General features: G+C 37.4%; 1 pseudogene; it reads right to left on the reverse strand.

Moving 5' to 3' along the window:
* Positions 1–13427: 13427 nt before the first annotated feature.
* LOC118830661 lies at positions 13428–15196 on the reverse strand (annotated as a pseudogene).
* Positions 15197–15937: the final 741 nt, after the last annotated feature.

Genomic DNA, 15937 nt, shown 5'->3' on the forward strand with positions numbered 1-15937 from the left:
AAATAACCATATATGCATTTTAATGGATTCTCTAATTATACAGAGACATTATATAAATTAAAAATACAAATTAAAAAAACTTTGGACAACACAATTTCAAGCTTCTTAAGCACATATGGATAGTATAAACCAGTTCTTATTGATTTAGCTAATTATATTTTCTTCTCCATCTAAAAGAGATGCTTCACTGAAGTTTGAATTGCATGTTTCATTAACATCTGACAAAATTCTGCAAAAACAAAGATGTCTTCTGAATGTCAGGATATTCAAGTCTTACAAATTATAGAATTACAATATAGTTTTAAAGAAATATTAGTTTCAATCATCCTGAGTTTTACTCTAACACAATCATGAATATTCGATTACAAGCTATCATGCTCTTATTAATTGAATTGTGTCTCAGTGGATAAGATATTTTGTTAAGTACAATATTAGTTTTTTTTTCCTTGTCCAATAGAAACAAGGTCTAATTATTTTCATTGAAATATATTGTCTTCAGCATCTTTAGAAATTTCACTATTTTATAACCACTCGTGCTATAATTTAAAAGGCTAGAGAAAAAAAATCATCCTTTGAACACTGGAAAATATCTTTATCATATTGATAACACTGATTAAAAGCAAGCAAACAACAAAACAAAACAATCATTTCATAGACCCATTTGGAATGGTACATATTATTATTTTAAGCTGTTGTCAACACAAACTTCAAAAGGAGAGCTATACTGTGTTGGACTTCAAGTCAGGAAGACTTGGATTTCAATCCTGTCTTTGGCAAGTCATTCAACCTCACTTCCAATCTTTTCCTCGATCTGTAAAATGGGACAGGTGGTTAATAAGACTTATATAACCTACTCCATATGCTATGATGAAGTGTAACCAAAATAATATGTTCAAGGTATCCAAATGTATGTATCCTTTTCAGTGTCACTCTGGACATGTAAATTGGTTGTTGTCCTTTATTCCCAAAGAGGACCAAAATGACACTACTATGCTAGAGTCAAAGTTACAGTATGTCTGACTGTTGCTGATCAGACCAATAAGAGCTTGGAATGTTCTACCATAGGTTGGACACAAATAGTCCATGTGAACATTTGGGGTGGATTCTCTAAATTTGAGCATCTCATGTTTCTTTTGAGTTACTTTAATTCTGATTTGTTCATAGAGCACAGCATCTTCTCTGATGTGGGCATGCTATGCTGAGCAGTCCTATGCCAGTGTCTCCCGTGTCACATAATCAATTCCAAAGTTCTTAAGAGACACCTTGAGAGTACCTTTGTATTGCTACTTCTGACCACCATGTGAATACTTGCCCTGTGTGAGTTCTCCACAGAATAGTCTTTTTTGCCAGGCATATATTTTGCACTTGAACAATGTGTCCAGCCCATTGGAGTTGCGCTCTCTGAAATAGAGTTTGAATGCTTGGCAGTTTAGTTTAAGAAAGGACTTAAGTGTCTGGTATCTTATCCTGCTAGGTGATCTTCAGAATCTTCTTAAGACAATTCAAATGGAAGTGATTCAGTTTCCTAGCACAGCACTGGTATAATATGTACAGTTTTATAATAATGCCCAGTTTTCACAGGCATACAATAATGAGGTCAGCACAACAGTTCTGTAGATCTTCAGTTTGGTAGTCAGTCTAATACCTCTTCTCTCCCATAATTTCCTTTGTAGCCTTCCAAACACTGAACTTGCTCTGGCAATGCATGTATCAACCTAATTATCAATGTGTACATCCCTGGAAAGTACACTGCTGAGGTAAGTGCACTTATCCACAGTATTCAGGTCTTCTCCATTTGCTGTAATTGAGGTTTCCACATACAGATGGCATGTTGTTGGCTGATGGAACTCCTATGTTTTCTTGCTGTTCATTTTTAGGCCAAAATTAGCACAAGAAGCAGAGATTCAATCCATACTTTGTTGCATTTCATCTCAGCTTCAGAGGCTGCATTGAGTGCGCAATCATCTGTGAACAGAAAATCATGCACCAACACTCCCTCCACTTTGGTCTTGGCTTGTAGCCTTTACAAGTTAAAAATTTACCATCAGTGAGGTAGCTGACCTTGATGCTGCATTCATCTTCATTGAAGGCATTTGACAACATGGCTGAAAACATCATGAAATTAACACACAATGCTGATGAACTTCTCTGGGCAACCAAACTTTGACATTATTTTCCATAAGCCCTCATAACTGAGAGAATCAATGGCCTTCGTCAGATCTATAGATGTTGTATACAGACTTCTGTTCCTCTCCTGACATTTCTTCTGGAGTATTTGGGCAGCAAACCCCATACTGACTATTCCTCAACCCTTTCTGAAACCACACTTGCTCTCAAGTAAATGATGCTCTTCCAGGTGATGGATCAGCCTATTAAGGATGACTCTGGCAAGAATCTTGCCATCAGCGATTAAGAGAGAGACCTCCCCTGTGATTGTCACAGCACACTCTATTTCCCTTATCTTTATAAAAATGGACAATGGAGGCATCCTTGAACTCCTGGGGGATAATCTCCTCTTGCTATATAACCTGGAAAATTTCAATCAGCTTTTGTATGAGCAAAGGACACCCTACCTTGTAAATCTCAGCTGGAATACAATTAGCACCAGGTGCTTTGCCACATGAAAGGAGCCTAATGGAATTCAAAACCTATTCTTAGAAGTTGAAACTTCAGCCAGGAAAGGATTGACTTCGATCCTGAAATGAACAGTCAGTGACTTCAGCACCTATTGATAATGGTCTGTTGGGAACACTATGGAAATTTTTAGCCTATTTCTCTACGATCATGTCCTTATCACTGATCATTGTGGCTTCATCAGCACTGAGTAGTTGAGATGTACCATTGGTCTTTCGCCAGTAAATAGCATTCAGGGCATCATAAAAGTGCTTTGGATTGTTACTATCAGCATAAAACTGAATTCCATATGCCTTCTTATGAAGCCAAGAATCCTGCTTCACTTGTACTTACTTTTGATGGAATTAAACGCTACCTTCTTAGACATGGATGAACTATGCTGCTGGTAAACCCTGTGAAGTTTTTGTTTTTCATTTAGAAGCTTCTGAATTTCCACATCATTTTCACCAAACCAGACATGATACTTGTGAATGTTCTAACCCGGATGAGTAAATGCAGTGCTGTACACCAAATCTCTGAAAGCTGCCCACTCGTTTTCTGCTCCACTTTTGCCAATTCTGTGTTGGCTCAACTTTCCCTGCAAGTGAGCAACAAACTGTGCCCTCTCAGAGAAGAGCTCTAATCTGTTGACATTAATTCTTCTGATGATCATTTTGTCTTAGGGCTGCTACTTTTGTTGAATGTGAATATTTAGTTTGGTAATTAGTCCAGCACTCTGCCCCCACATTGCCTTTGTCACTCTTACATCCTGTCTCTTCTCCTTACAATCACATAATCTATTAAATGCCAGTGTTTACTGTGAAGGTGCATCCATGAGAAGGTCATGAGATGCACATATCTTCAGGGGTAAGTAACCATTGCTGTGGTTGTTTCCAACTGCATTCCTCTCCAGGACTCCCTCCCAAGTCTGATAATCTGAGCCTACTCTAGCATTAAAGTCACTCACAATTAGAAGCTTGTCCTCTTTTGTCACATTGATGATAAGGGTCTCCAGGTTTTCATAATTTTTTTCTTTGACCTCCTCAGGGTTTGGAAGCATAGGCACTGATGATGGTGGCACAACATTTTTCTGCAAGTGGCAATCACATTGTCATGAACTTGTTGTTCACTTTTTTGCTAGGCTTACAAACTTGTTGACTAGATTAGTTTTAACTGCAAGACTTACACCAACTTCACAGTGCTCCATTTCACTGTGACCATTCCAGAAAAACATATATCCAGGTCCAAATTTAGTAAGCTGTCCTTCATTTGCCAGCCTTGTTTCACTCAGGACTGCCATTTGGATGTGATTCCTGCTGAGTTCAATTGCAACAAGAACCATTTGTTTTTTAGGTCTACTGGATTTTGTGTTGTCTATAAGTATGAACACATTCCATGTGCTGAAAGTGTGTGAAATCATCTTTGCACACTTTTTGATACATTTTTTTGTGTGTGTTTTGACCACAAGGTGGAATCTCCATCTCCTGCAGTAATCAGGGCAGGGTTAGGTAAGCAGACAATTTTTAGGGCACTTTTTCTAGCTCCTTCCTCACACCAGGAGGTAACTAGCATGATCCTTAAAAGGCTGCTTATATACCTAGGGGGCTGCCAAATCCCAGTACTACTTTCTGTGAGAAGATGACCCTATGGCCTGCACTGCCTGTGTGCAGGATTGTGACTACAGCTCCCAGTGTATCTACACCTGCTGGTTTGTGACTTGCCTCTCACTACAGGACTTTGAGATAGGTAAAAATGGTAAAATGGTATGGGTGATATCTTTTGATTCATGTGTACATTGAATTTAAGTGAGGCAGAGTTGAAATAATTGGACTTACTTTCTCATCTAGAGTCATCACAATCCAATGGCTAGACACTGGTGATGGCTCAAGGTACAGTGGGTGAAGGTAGCAACAATCTTGCTAGCAGGTACTGTGGCTGTGTAAAACCACCAACAACCAGCACACAGAAGGGTGCTAACACAGTTTCTTTGATCTGCTTTACTAAGGAAAGAAACATTAAGGGATTAACAATCTTACTTTAAGCCAACATACAAATATCATTCACTTAGATGAGGAGGAAAAGCCAGGACCCTGAACTTCAGAGTAAATACAAATAAATTACAAACATCAAAAGACAGACCTTGTCTGATTCAAATCACAATTCATAGTTACCAGGGAAGCATCAACATCTGGGTTCACAAGCCAGGGGGCTCTTAACTCTTAAAATGACTGTCCAGAGTCCCACACCACTGTTCCAGTGATTGAGAGTCCCAAGGGAGAACACCAACCTCTGGGTTTATATATCTTGTTCAGGGTCAGAGGGCGTCACAATGTGTGACTCAAACCCACATGACCTAAAGGCCTCTGGCATCACACACATGCCACTCAAATCCATACAAACCAGGCTTTCCCTTGAGACAAGGAGGTCATCAAAGACTCCTAATTTAATCAAAGAAACAAAGGCCTGACTCATCAAGGGCACTTGATTCAATAAGTGCTCCAAAAGAGAAAACAGTAAAAAAGTCCCACCTTAATTAATATTACAGTGACTTTGGCATCTTTGATGTCTAACCAAGCTGTAAGTGCTTCACAGCACCTGCTTCAGCTGCCTTCAGGGGCATTGGAACAAATTGTTCTCATCCACCCATTCCACTAGAGGAAATCTTCACATGTTTGGGGTAGACACCCCCTAACTCACCAACTGGTTTGAGACCCATCGGTTATGCTCAGCCTGGTTTAGCCATCTGCCAAAATGCTTTACTAGGGTATGGCCATTGCACATGCTAAAGTTTCTTGGAGCCACAGGTGAGATTTAAGTGGATCAGGTGGACACCAAAGGTGGAAAGTAGCCCTGAAAAGGGCTCAGCAGCCTTCACACGAGAGGTACTACTCTTCCCTGAAAGCATCCTATACCACAGACATGTACATATAAAGATTTGAAAATATAAATCAGTAATGTAGTTGCTTTACATTATTGATACTAAGCTCACATTTTGCCCTACCCAATAACTTACCAAACAAATAAATGTACTGATTCAAAACTTTATAATGATCACAGGAATGAGACAGCTTGTACTTCAAGAAACTTATAATTAATTTAGAAATCAAGGCATATCTAGAATAAAAATTGATTAAAATAGAAGACAATAAAACAAGATCTAAAGGAACATGTGAAATGAGTATATTAGATAATGAATTCAGATGAAGGAGAAATCGTTGTGTGATAGAGTGGCCAACTAATGATGGTTCACTGACAAACTTTGCTTGATTTTTGGCCTTTAATATAAGGAAGTCGCATAGGAGAGGAAATAAAAGTCTATATGATAGAGCATCATGGATTTAGAAGTAGAAATGGCATAAGTATGTTCAGATAAGAGTGAGGGAACCAGCTTGACTGGAGTGGGGTTTTTGAAATGGAATAAATGGAAAATATTTAGAAAGATTACATCAATGTGCAAGATGAATTGGAGTGGAAGAAAAATGCAGATTGGTTCCTGAAGCTATTTTTATATTGTTACCAAAAAAATCAGTTAGCTAACGCTTTGTCATGAGAGGTAGCAGCTTAAGGAAAAAGAGCCCTAGAAATGGAGTCAAGAAAGACCTGGATTTGAACCTTTCTTCTAGTGCAATAAATATATGACTAAGACAATGACTATTTAATCTTCTGAGTCTCCCTTTCCTCATTTTTAAAAGGAAGATACCAATACATGGAATACATACTTTGCAGTATAAGGACTAAATCAGACAGCCAAGGAATCAGGTTATCAAATATAGATTATTTTGTAATTATAGAATACATGTAAAGCATTATATTTGTCTTATTTTCAGTTATCATTTAGAAGAGAATCAGCTAGGGGAAGAATAGAGAGAGATCTGGCCTCCAGATCTGGAAGATTGGATTCAAGCCATGCCAATGATGCAAAATGACTGTTATCCTGGGCAATTCATTCAACTTATTAGTGCCACAAAAGATGTTCTAGAGCTATAAATTCAAAAGTAGTTACTCATTTGCATTCATTGGTAAAGGAAGTTACTTTACCAGGAATTATGAGAGTTTCCTTTAGAAAGGTTAGGACCAATACTTTGAAGCTCACTCCACATTTCATTTTCAGCTCTGCTTAGTATGAACTCTATGGAACAAAATGCCACCACATTATATAGCTTTTGGTGTCGTTCCCACCTGCATCTCCCTTTCAGCTTCCTTTTGTGTGCTGCCTTCTCTCATTAGATTGCAAGCTCTTTGAGAGACTGTCTTTCTTTTGTTTATTTGTATTCTCTGGAGTTAACACAGTGCTTGACACATAGTTACTCTCAATAAATGTTCATTGAATTTTCTATACCAAGGATATCACTGATATAATAAATATACATTCACATTACATACATACATATATACAAACATTCATGCATGAAAACATGGGGGAAGGAAAAAAGGAAAAAAGAAAGGAAAGAAGGAAGGAAGAAAGGGAGGAAAGAAGGAAGGGAAGGAAGAAGAGAAGAACAAATTTACAGACATTATGTTTAGATTATAGCACAAAAACATGAAATATATCCTTAAACCAATTATGTGATACTCTCATTTAGAAAAGACATATGGAGATTCAGACATCAAGATATAAATATTCTTATTTCTGTTTTCCCAACTCTTATCATCAACAAGAGTAAAACTAAGTTCTATTCAAAGGATTCTAGAGAAAAAATAATGTATTATTATGGGCAGCTGTAATATTAATTAAGGTGGGACTTTTTTTTACTGTTTTCTCTTTTAAAATGCTAAAGTAATAAAGTTCCTTCGATTAAGTCTTGCTAGGTGCTAAGCCCCATGCCTAGATCCTTCTGCTGATTAGGTGTGAAGCCCTTGGGTCCTAAGAATGTTACATAAACTCAGAGGTTAGCATATTGTTTGGGGCTCTTGCTCACTGGAAGGGTTCTGTGATTTGACTAGACTCTGGGTAGCCATTGTTAAGGAGCCTCTCCCCCACCCCAGCTTTGAAGAAACTCAGATGTTGGTGCTTCTCTTTTTGGTAACTATATATGTGATGTCTTGATCTGACAAAGCCTGTTTGTTGAACTGTGTTATTTGCTGTTTATATTGTCTCTCTTTGTAATTTCTGTTTGTACTTTTTCTGAAGTTCAGGGTGCTGGCTTTCCCCACCCCGAACTAAGTGAATGATATATGTATATTTGATTAAAGTGAGATTGTTAACCCCTTAAAATTGCTTTCCTCAGAAAACGGATCAAAGAACCTGTGCTGGCAGTTCTTATTTTTGGTCTTGTTGGGTCTTACGCCTCAGCAGCAGCTGCAAACAGCATTGTTGTTACAGCAGCTAGGTGCTGAAGTAGTTAGAATGCCAAGCCTGAAGCAGGAAGGATCATCGTCCTGAGTTCAAATATAGCTTCAGATACTTATTAGCTGTGTGACTCTGGACAAGCCATTTAACCCCTCTTTGCCTCAATTTTCTCATGTATAAAATGAACTGGAGAAGGAAATGGCAAACCACTCCCATATCTTTGCTAAGAAAACCACAAATGGGATCATGGAGGGTTGGACACAACTGAAACAAGTGAGTTTTCAGGAATTTTCCAGGAAAAAAATAGTGGAAATCGCAAATGCCAATGAGCAATACACATAGTGAATGGGCCTCTTAAGTAAACGCATATACAAGTCAAATAAAAAACAAATGTTGAGAGCCTATCAAATAGATAAATTGAGGCTATAGGATCTAATCAAAGGACAATGAGTGCATGGGCTATGTGAATAAAACCATTCTTCATGTATCTTCTCAGTCATATAAAAGTAGATCACCAGCAGCGTCTTTGAATAGTAAGTTGTTGTTTAACTCACCCACCCTCCCCCACACACCTAGACCGCTTTCATCAATAATTTCATATGTATTAATTTGTTCAAACCACATCAACTATATTTACTACCCATGTCTATTTTAAAAATAGAAGTTTCCGATCTTTTTTGAAAGTAGTGTATTTCACAGAAGAGGAAGAGGAGAACTTTTAACATATTCGTTTTTCAAGTCCTCAACAAAGATTTTCTTGATCCATTTCTTTCAGTCTCTCAATCCAACTGAATTCTAAAAACCATAGAAAAAATGAATGGCATTGTATTCTAAAATGCTTAACACTAGTATTATTGATATAATATATAGGGAGCTTATAAGCATTGGCTTATCAATTGAAAAGACAAATTAATTCATTCAAAATATATAGTTTAACTCCTTTTAATGAATAGTGTTTACTGTATAATTGAATGGTCCTTTTCATTATTAATGTTCATTATAATTTAAAGTGTCTAAGAATATATCCACACTAACCCTGATGTTCAATATGTAGCCTATTTCTGTTATTTTAAAACAACAAAACAGATGGTTCATTGTTTAGGGAAAATGTTTAAATGCATTCATTCACATGCATTGCTTACTATTTAAATCAACCCCTTAATGGATTCTATAAATCGTTCTCCCTGGAAGAATTTCCTTAGGAAAAAGGCAGAAATCAATATGAGAATTCAATAGTAAAACCTCACTTTTGCATCCTGTCAAGTTTCCTACAATTTTTTTCAACCACCCGATTTGCACAACATCATACAAGAGGCCTCAGAAATTCCTTAAAGTAGTTTTTTTAAGAGCAAAGCTATCTTTTGGAGGCTTGACAGTGTTGTTCATAAATAAATATCTCAGACATGTTACATTGGAAGAACTTTGAGCTACTATTTGTCTTCAAATATAACCACCTTTTATGTGAGTGATGGATTGAGATTGCTTTTTCCTGATATATTTTATACATTTTATTCCTGTATTGTGTCTTAAAAAGAGAAGATTGGAGTAGAAACCTCATAATTTGGAATATTTTTTCCCCAAGGATATTGATTACTTTTTGACAACTTCATTTCTAAGTTTTATAGAATGGAAATCATGGCACAATGATGACTTGGTCTATGATCTTTTGCTTTTTCAGAAATGTCCAGGCATCCTGTTGATTAGCACTGAGTGACTCCTCAAGAAGATGAACAGAAATGACTCTGGTAAAAGATTTCTATGGCTCTTTTCTTCCCTAAGAAGAAAAATTTAACTGGCTTGGAGTGAAATATTTCATGTTTCTCTCAAGAACATATATGCATGAATATTTTCTATCACTGAAACATAGAATAGCAGGGTCAAAAGAGTTCTGCATTTTGACTAGGAGGGCTTGGATTCAAATTTTGGCCCAGTCACTTATTGGCCATGTGATCATTATTTGCCCTGTTTGGAACCTCTTATCCGTAAAAAGAGGAGTTTGGACGACATAACTCCAATGTCTCTTCCACTTCAATTTCTATTTATGTATCTCTATATGATTTTGTATCCTACAAATAAATACAAACACTTTTGATGCCAATAGTAACTTTTATTTAATTTGTAAGTATTCAGAAATCATCTTCTTCCCTGTCCTTCTCCCAACTGATGAAGGAAAAAAATACACTCCTGTTAAAAACAGGCATAGTCATGGAAAACAAATTTCCACATTTTTGGTCATGACTTTCAGGTAGTCCATTGATTCTTAACTTTTTTTTCAAATTGATTTATTCCAAGTCTATTGTGTTAACTATGAGTTCATTGTGAGATATATTCACTACCTTACAATTTCTTCTCTTTTTACAATCTATCAATTTTGTTTTAGTATTTTTTTGTTATCTCATGGAGTCATTACTTCCAGATTCCTCCAGTCTAATTTTAAGAGATTTTGGTTTTTTGGTCAAGATTTTATAAATCTTATTCCATTTCCTTTCCAGTTCTACTATATCTTTTATTTGTTTTCCATTTTTCTTCTACCAATCACATTTAATTTATTTTGAGAAATAACTATTTTTTTTCTTTTGCTTTATCTCCTGCAGTAATTCAGGACAAATGTGTGCCCAAGTTGTGTTTTTCTTTGAGGTTTTGCTTGTACATGTTTTGAAGTCACTTCTCTTTTGGATTTGTATCTTGAGTATCCCTTTCACCATGCTATCTCTTTATGTTGATAGTGTGTGTGTGTGTGTGTGTGTGTGTGTGTGTGTGTGTGTGTGAGTTTGCTCTCTCTTTTCTTTCCATTTTAAAATCAGGCTTCATACACTTCTTGAGTGAATGCCTAAATTGGTACTCTGATTATGCTATTCCAGAATATTTAAAAAACCCAGCTCAGGATAGGGTTGGGAAAGTTTTCAGTGTTCCTGAAGTCTGATTCAAGGCAAAATCTGACTGTTTCTCTACTGGTCTCTATTTTTTTTAATGTAGGTTTGGGTCCACAAACCAACCCTGTGAACTTACCAAGTTTGGAATCATCAATTATTAGCCAGTGGTGAGGTTCTGCTGGTTCAGAGTGATAGACACCCAAGCTCCCTTTGGTTCTACCCTGCTTATGCTGTTGCAAGCCTCAGACTTGGCTAAAACTATGACTCTAAAGCAGTCCTGGGAGTTGAGCCACACAGATGCTACCTGCTTCTGAACTTACTCCTTTCTCTGCTTAAAAAACTCACACTTAAAAACCACTCTTTACTCTGACCTGTGACCCTTAAGCTCAGGTCCCTCTTGAATCCTAGTCTTCCCTGTGTCTGTGATTCAGAACTGAGAGTGAGTAAAAAACTGCCAGTTAACAACTGTTTCCACACTGTACACAACTTTAACCCTTCTGATGAATCTAGGATTTCCTTTTGCCCTAGTACATACCCTCTTCCTTTTGCTACACCCTGTCCCCAGTGTCTACAATCCTCTCTTTCTGTCCCCCTATTTTGATCTGGGCTAGAAATTTGGCACACTGTGATTTTTTTTCTTGGATTACTCAATTAGCATTTTGTTAATTATATTTTCTAGATCTGTTCAGAAGAGTATTTTTGCAGGGGAGTTTATTGTGTTTCTTTCCACTACTCTTCCATTTTAGATATGCCACTGTCAACAATAATTTCTTTTCTCTTTTTTGCTCTAGTTGCACATCAGAATTATCTAGTAAGATATTAGGTTAGCAAATGTACCTCAATGTGACAAACCTTTTTGAAGTGTGTACTATGCACAAGGCACTTGACTTATAAAGCCATAGCTTAGGTGTTTTATCTGAACTTTGTCCTACGATGATGACATCAGGGGAAGCACACTTGTTTCCATACATCATCCTCAAACAGATAGTATGAGAATCCAAAAGAATGCAAGGGAATCAAGAAAGAAGAAATTTTGTCAGATACCATAAAAATTAAAGAGGGAAGCAATATTGGGAAAGGGTTATCAGATTAACTGCTAAATTTACCTTTATTGAACCTGGAAGGAACTGTTTCCCTTTTAGATAAGGTTATAAACCAAATGACATTAGGCTTGAGAAATGTAGGGAGACGTACATGTAAACTACTTCTTTTCTTGATGTTGAGCAGTAAAGAATGGATGAAAGACAAAATGAAAGCTTGAGGACATAAAGGGACAAGAAAAAAATTTTAAGGATAAGCAAAATTTGACTATGTTTTAAGATGGAGAATTTTAAAAATATATTATTATTTTAACCTACTCATTTAATAGCAACTCATTTAATGTCAACTTTTCCAAAACATGTCTCCTTCTCATCATATCTCTTCAGAAAATCATGGAATTTTCTAATGGCTAAATAGGTTTTTAAGATTCAAGTTTAGAAATGTCTGTTTTAAATTTGGTATGTAACTTTTTGCAATGGTGTTTTCTTGGTTGCGTAAATAGTATCTAGGTGGCTTTCATCAAATGTCTTGTTAGACAAAACAAATGTAAGAGAGTATACATTTGACTATATCCAGGATACATATCAGTAACGTCAGTAAGTAGTGAATATTGTCATGATCCGGTGTACAGCCAATTATCAGTACACAGTATCAGTATCAGGAGGACAGATGAGTATTTTGCTAAGGCATGCTGCCCTACTTTGCTAGGGAGAAACTTCTAGGGCCAATGTTTTGATCTAGGGAGAGATGTGATTTTAGAACTGGATGTGGTTTTGTAATTGGGGTTCAGGCACAGGCACCCAAGTAGAGGCTATTAGAATTAGTATTCAAACACAAGCACCCAAGCACCCCATCATGTGTGTGTATGTGTGTGTGTGTGTGTATTCTTCCCTTTTTGAACCAATTCCAATGAGATTGTGTTTCAAGCATTGCCCCTCCATGTACTCTTCCAGTATAAAAGCTCTTTCTTGAGTGCTGTTTTTATGTGAGAAAATTTATCCCATCTAACTTCTCCCTTTCTGCATCTCTTGGTGTGTCCTTGTTTCTCACCTCTTCATATTTTTTTTGGTGGGGGGAATCATTCCAACACATTATAACAATAATATTGGTGAGAGTTTCCATTTTGGGATCTCTTTCAGGTGATGATTGGTGAATTCTTTTAATTTCTATTTTACCTTCTGTTTTGAGGATATCAGGCCAGGTTTCCTTGATAATTTCATAAAATGTGATGTCTAAGCCTTTTGTTTGATCATGGCACTCAGGAAGTCCAATAGTTTTAAATTAGCTCTCCTCAATCTACTTTCCAGGTCTGTTTTTTAAAAAGAGATTTCATATTTTTTTTTCATTCTTTTGACTCTGTTATAAATTTTTTATGGTGCCAATTTAAATAGATTTTATTCTCCAGGACAAGAATTGCATTCCACTTGTTTACAGTACTGATAAAGTGCAATGTTGTTCACTTTTCTCCCACTACACACATTCAAGTATTCAGAATGCCCAGATTTACATGGTAGCTTAAATGTTACTTTGAAACTGCTACTGCCTTGGCTACAAATTTGAGTCCTTCAATTTTTGGAAAGCTGCATGGAATGCTCTTTCTACTGATGTGTTCAGTTGACCTCTTCAATGGTGGGTCCAGAAGAAGCACTTCCAGATGGGTCTGCTTCACCCCCTGGGAACCTACCAGGCATGCCTCCTGGCATGCCCCCTGCACTCTGGTACAGCTTAGTAATGATGGGGTTACAAACCTTCTCCAATTTTTTCTGCTGATGTTCAAATTCTTCCTTCTCAGCAGTCTGGTTCTTATCCAACCAGTTGATTATTTCATTACATTTGTTAAGGATCTTCTGTTTGTCTTCATCCCCAATCTTGCCTTGCAGTTTTTCATTCTCTATGGTGGCCTTCGTGTTGAAAGCATAAGATTCCAGAGAATTCTTGGAAGACACCTTGTGTCTCTGCTTCTCATCCTCAGCCTTGTATTTCTCAGCCTCCTGGACCATGCCCTCAGTGTCTTCTTTGCTCAGACATCCTTTGTCATTGGTAACACTGATCTTGTTCTCCTTGCCTGTGCTCTTATCCACAGCAGAAACAATGAGGATGCCATTTGCATCATTGTGAAATGTTACTTCAATCTGAGGAACACCCCTGGGTGCTGGGGGGATTCCTGTGAGCTCAAATTTGCCAAGCAGGTTGTTATCCTTTGTCATTGCTCTCTCACCTTTATAAACCTAAATAAGCACACCAGGCTGGTTGTCTGAATAGGTGGTAAATGTCTGTGTCTGCTTGGTGGGGATGGTGGTATTGCATTTGATCAGAATGGTCATAACTCCACTAACAGTATCAATTCCAAGGGAAAGAGGAGTGATATCCAATAGCACCAAGTCCTGCATATTCTCAGATTTATCTCCAGATAAAATGGTAGCCTGGACAGTTGCACCATAAGCAACAGCCTCATCAAGATTAATACTCTTGTTGCATTCTTTGCCAGTGAAGAAATCTTGCAGAAGCTTCTGGATTTTGGGGATTCGAGCAGAACCACCCACCAGGATGATGTCATGAATCTGTGATTTATCTAGCTTGGCATCTCTCAAGGTCTTTCCCATAGGGTCCAGTGTGCCATGGAAGAGATCAGCATTTGGCTCTTCAAAACGGGCTGGGGTGATTGATGTATAGAAGTTGATACCTTCATAGAGGGCTCAATACTGGCTTGGGTACTGGAAAAGAGGGTATGCTTAGCACGTTTGCAAGCAGTGCAAAGATGGCAAACAGCCCTCTTGTTCTCACTGATGTCCTTCTTGTGTTTTCGCTTGAACTTGGCAATGAAATGGTTGACCTTTCTGTTGTCAAAGTCCTCTCCACCCAAGTGGGTGTCCCCAGCTGTGGACTTGACCTCAAAGATGCCATCTTCAGTGGTAAGAATGAAGACATTGAAAGTACCACCTCCAAGGTCAAATATCAACACATTTCTCTTGGCACCAACCATTTTTTCCAAGCCATAAGCAAGAGCAGTAGCAGTTGGCTCATTGATGATTAGGAGCACATTGAGACCAGCAAAGGTTCCAGCATCTTTGGTGGCCTGGCATTGAGAATCATTGAAATAGGCTGGTGATGTGACCATGGCATTTGTGACAGTCTTCTCAAGGTAAGCTTCAGCAATTTCTTTCACCTTGGTCAAGACCATAGAAGATACTTCTTCTGAATAGAAACTTTTGGTCTCCCCTTTGTACTCCACTTGGTCCTTAGGTCTGCCTGCATCATTCACCACCATGAAAGGCCAATTCTTCATGTCTGAGTGTGCAACTTCATTATCAAATCTCTGACCAATCAGACGTTTGGCATCAAAAACTGTATTGGTGGGGTTCATTGCAACTTGATTCTTTGCAGCATCACCAATTAAACATTCAGTGTCAGTGAAGGTGACACAGCTTGGGGTGGTCCTGTTTCCTTGGTTATTAGCAATGATCTCCACTTTGACATGGTTGTTGGGGAGTCGGGGGTTTTAGCTGACCACTGTGGAGGAAGAAAGGCTGCTGCTGCACTGAGTCTATAAATTTTTTCTTGATGTCTCATGGAATCATTATCTTCCACTTGCCCAATTCCAAATTTTAAGGAATTATGTTCTTCAGTGAACTTTTGTATCTCTTTTGTCATTTCTTCAATCTACTTTTGGGTTACTTTCTTCACTTCAGTAGATATTTGTACTTCCTTTTTCATTTGACCTATTTTGCTTTTTTAAGCATTATTTTTCTTCAGTGAATTTTTGGTCCTCTTTTTACCATTATGCACTTTTGTTTTTTAAGATATTATTTTCTTTGGTATTTATTTGTGTCTCTTTTTGCCAAACTGTTAATTTCCTTTGCATAATTTCTTGCACCAATCTCATTTCCCTCCTCATTTTTCCTTTATTTCTCTTATTTATTTCTTCTAGGAATTTTTATTGTGCTTTGGTCCAATTAGCATTTTTCTTTGAGACTTTGCTTATAGTTGTTTTCTTATTGTTGTCTTTTTCTGAGTCTGTCTTGGTCTTCCCTAATATCATAGTAACTCTTTATTGTCAAGCTTGTTTTTTGTTATTTGCTCATATTTCTGGTATATTTCATGACTTCAAACTTTATGTTAA

Source organism: Trichosurus vulpecula, chromosome 1, assembly GCF_011100635.1.
Source record: "Trichosurus vulpecula isolate mTriVul1 chromosome 1, mTriVul1.pri, whole genome shotgun sequence".
Taxonomy (NCBI): domain Eukaryota; kingdom Metazoa; phylum Chordata; class Mammalia; order Diprotodontia; family Phalangeridae; genus Trichosurus; species Trichosurus vulpecula.